This window comes from Sinocyclocheilus anshuiensis, unplaced genomic scaffold (genome assembly GCF_001515605.1).
Source record: "Sinocyclocheilus anshuiensis isolate Anshui unplaced genomic scaffold, SAMN03320099.WGS_v1.1 scaffold508, whole genome shotgun sequence".
In the NCBI taxonomy this organism is placed as follows: Eukaryota; Metazoa; Chordata; class Actinopteri; order Cypriniformes; family Cyprinidae; genus Sinocyclocheilus; species Sinocyclocheilus anshuiensis.
Window position 1 is genome coordinate 1045449 of NW_015555744.1, and position 4488 is coordinate 1049936.

Consider the following 4488-nt stretch of genomic DNA (forward strand, 5'->3'; position numbering starts at 1 on the left):
GGTGGGAGAGAGCGCTGTACATTCACTCCCCCCACCTACAATCCCTGCCGGTACGAGACTCGAACCCGTAACCTTTGGGTTACGAGTCCGACTCTCTAACCATTAGGCCACGACTTCCCCCACTGATAGGTCTGTCAGAAGTGGGCTTCGAACCCACGCCTCTAGAGGAGACTGCGACCTGAACGCAGGGCCTTAGACCGCTCGGCCATCCTGAAAAGATGGAGCGCTTCACGGATTTGCGTGTCATCCTTTCGCAGGGGCCATGCTAATCTTCTCTGTATCGATCCAATTTTAGTATATGTGCCGCCGTGGCATGCATGCATGTAATATATTTTATATGTCACATTTAAGAACTTGTCTCTGAAATGGTTTTCAAAACTGTCCTGGAGCAGCCCAGCACTGTCTCACTCATCTAACACACCTGATTTAACTCGTCAGCTCATTAATAGAGACATTAAGACCTGAAGTGGGTCAGAAAAGCTAAAAAGAGTTGAGAGAAAATATGATGCATGTCAGATCCGCGTCACGTTCAGCAGCGGCAGCTCTTAAAGAAATAGCAGCCAAAACAACCTAATAACCAGCTGCTGTGATGTCTATTAATCAAAGGACAAAGAAAAAAAAAAAAAGAGGAAAAAATAACTTTTATAGCTTTAAGGATTCATCTATATTTAATTTAAAATGTAGTGTTTGATCACTTCAATTTCAATTTCTGTATTTTTCTGATGAAGGGCACAGGTAAACAGGGGTGTGGACTCGAGTCACACGACTCGAGACTTGACTCGGAAAGACTTTATAATCAGATCAAAGTCGTTATAGACGCGTCCCTGCAGCGTACTTGCGCTTGACTGGCAATAAGCCAGAGACTGCGTTTAGGGAGCATTGGATATATAGGTGATTCGTCTATTAGCGATCTCCGCTCGTGAAAAGCGCTGCCCTGCCCGTTTGATTGCCGCCCAGCAGGGACGCGGAGCGGGCATGAGAAACAAGAGGCGCGGCCGCGATCACTGGTGCTCGCCTCATCATCACCGTGACCGCTGCTGTTAAATATTCCTCATTTCTTCTGTTTGTCCGACACCGAGGTGCATCATGAGTGATGGATCCGCATCCCACCACGACCCTCGCACTCTGCCAACTCGATGTGCTTTAATTTTCATTTTTATTTAATAAACACCTCTCTGAGACCTGTTTTTGTCAGATCTCCATAAAGTTTGGTGCAACAGAATTATTAGATAAACCTTGATTTATTCTAGATTTAAAATTAATCACTGCAAACCATTTAGCTACAATTTGAAGAAGAAAAATGCGCATTAGGCCTAATGTCTGAAGTGGGCAAGCGGCAATAGGCCTAATGATCATTTAAAATATAATTTGAAGAAGTGTTTCTTTCACAAAATGAGTATTGTATATATAACTATAAAGGCTACTCATCTTTTCTCCCTCTTCACCAGGCACTCATGTCACTTCCATTTCTTTCGGGATAAATAAATGAATTCACGTGTTGTAAATCAGTCTGTAGGCCTATAGTGCACATAGCCCCTAAAGTTAGCGATCAACTATGCATATTATAAACGTAATATTTAACATACAACATTTTTTTTCTATTAAATGATTTTGTCTTTGTTACTCGTAGTTATAAAGGAGTAAATATGACATTTATTATAATGGCTTTATGTGAAGATTGTTTTAAGTTCACTTAAATTAGAAGTTATTGTCTAATGGTTATATAATGCCAAAATATAAAAAAATATACTGTCTTTATGTTGTTTGCACATTCATTTGAAGAGTGAATGTGAAAATATTGCAATATAAAAGTATATTTAAAAACTTTAATGTTAGGTGGGATTAATCACAATTAATTTGTATATATATATATATATATATATATATATACACATACACACATACACATTATTGTGTTATGGATTGACAGCTTGCAAGGGCAGCCAAGGCAGGCGGCAGCAAAAACAAAACAAAAAAACAAACAAAAAATAAAACACCAATGTGCACTGAACAACAGATGATACCTGCCTCTCCAGTGAGATATGAATGCGTGCAGGCATCAATCTCTACCCATCTGAGTGCAGAATTCCAAATATGCCACAAAAACGTGAAGGATCAAAGAACACTAGGAGAGGAAGTACAAGAGAAACCCCCTTTTAATCTCTCGCCTTCTCCCTCTCTTCACCATCTGCTGGAGCTCTCACTGCGAATGCCAGAGGCATCCATGTAAGCTCAGCTTAGAAGGGAGAGAAGAAGTGTGGCTGCTGCAGAGGAAGTAGAGGAAAAGGACAGCCATTTGTAGACTAAAAAAAGTGGTTGCTGATATTGTTGTTAAACATTAAAAACTAAGCACAACACAATACAAAGTCATCTTATTGCATATCTTTCCACTTTTAAAAAAAGTATAATTCGAATTCAAGTTCTGTCATTTACCCCATATGAGCCATTTCTTCTTTTGTGGAACAAACACAAGGAGATATTTATAGCAGAATGTCCAAGCTGCTCTTTTTCAGGGTGCTTTTTTGTCCTTCTTAGAACATGGCAGCCATCACTCTGTACTCAAAAGAGCTAAACTTTAAAAATGTTGTGCTCCAGCGAAGAATAAAATACAGGTTTAGAGAGTCAAGAGGGTGAGCACAGGATTTTCATTCTTGGATGAATTATTCCTTTAATCTGACATTTTGACAGAGGCTTGATTTCTCTTGTGACATATCACTGGTCCAAATTCAAAGTTGGATTGGTTACATCAGCTTCACCCTGCTTTCAGTGAGGACAAGTAAAAGAAATAACCTGGCACTCAAAACGTGATGCATCCCACTTAGTTAGGCAGTAGTAGTGAAACCAACAGCCATGAGATGTGCACACGAAACATTACACATATCGCAGTAACAGTAACAAGCTGTGTCATGTCATCCTAATCATGTCAAGACCGAGAAATCAAGTGTCACAGATCTAAAACAACCCGACTGACAGATACTTGTTCGTTTCGGTTTGACGCCTCTAGTTTCTTCCACCATTTTGACAGGAGAAGGAATTAAAACAGGAAAGACCCAAGATGTTTCTTCACCCGCACTCCCACACACCCTTAAAATGTTCATTCCTCAAACCGAAAGCTGTTATTTTTCCTCTTCATCTTGCCCATGTTGTCATGACCACAACGGTACGAGATAATTGGGGTCGCATCACTTGTCGCAGAGTTTAATTATTTTCTGATCCACTTCCTGAATATTAAAAAGCAGCAATAAGAGAACATCTGGACCAGAGGCCGGGGAGTCGAGCGTTAAAGACTGCGGGGAGAATTGTTTGTAGTGGAAGCTGCGAGGGATTTGCAGCATATGGGAGCGGATTATTAGCGCAGCAGTGGGAGACTGTTGAATTAATGCCACCCTACAAGGTCAAACAAGAGTGTATTCATATGAAAATCATGCCAGACAGTTTTTATTCAACTCTTTTCTTACTCTCGGAGGCTTTCGAAGATTTCAGGAAAGATAATTGAAGGAATAAAAAATACGAGAACATTGACGAAATCCTGAATTTTTCTTCTGAAAGTTTCTTTGAAAACAGCTTAGGAGAAAGAGAAACTTGGAATAATTGGAGGCCTGGCTGAAAAACCATTCAAGTTAAAAACCGTTGTGTCTCAAGTCATCTGTGAGCTTTTAAATGAGACTGAACTCCGTTACAATTGAGGGGACATTTAAAACCCATTTAAAAGGACATGACAAACAGCTTTGACACAGAAAATACATTAAGCTTGAAGTTTAAAATTCATAATTCACTGTAAAATAGAGTCATACATCTGAGTTTATTTCACAGTTTTCCATTCTAAGTTATTTACCTCTATTTTGCCACAGATATGAAGCGCAATCTCTGTAATAGCTGAAGAGAAAACAGCCTGAGAGCTCAAAAATCACCCCAACCCTTCACAAAACTTCCCATCAACCTTTCCCTCTCATCTGACAGATCTGAGAAAAACTGTATCTCAGAAGACTGTGTGGTGAACGTGACCATGAGGAGGTCAGACTTTCCACATTTCCACAGATCTTCTGCATTGCAGACACCCCGCAAGTGTGGGAGGAAATGGCAGTAGTTTGATCAGAGCTTCACTACAATGCACCTGGCTTACAGTATGCCACACAGCTGGCCTTAATGGGCCCCGTAACATTATTCACAGATATGTCATGTGTTATGCTCATAAAAGCCTCAGGCTTGCCGACTCCCTCCAGAGACGTATGGAAAGGGTTGCGTGTAATGCTTTCTGCTACCACAGACAGCCTTGGAGAGTTCAGTTACAGTCCCATCCTATCTGACGGCTCCTCTGAGGTTTCGATGCATATTTGTTCAAAGGTCTGCGCTCTTGCCGTTTATGCAGCACGGTTTATTTAAACGATGACACAGTCTCCGATGGGGTGACGGGTAGAATATAGGACTGAAAAAAAAAAAAACATAGCTGCACAGTGTTTCCCCTAGGTTAACGACTTTTTTTGGGGG

The 4488-nt window shown here is 40.6% G+C and overlaps 1 protein-coding gene and 1 non-coding gene across 9 annotated transcripts in view; both read right to left on the reverse strand.

Moving 5' to 3' along the window:
- The window catches only part of LOC107673389 (armadillo repeat protein deleted in velo-cardio-facial syndrome homolog), a 215621-nt gene that overhangs the window by 184142 nt on the left and 26991 nt on the right, over positions 1-4488 (reverse strand). The window lies entirely within an intron of this gene.
- On the reverse strand, positions 133-215 carry trnal-cag (transfer RNA leucine (anticodon CAG)). The gene has a single exon. It is a non-coding gene; the product is annotated as a tRNA-Leu (tRNA).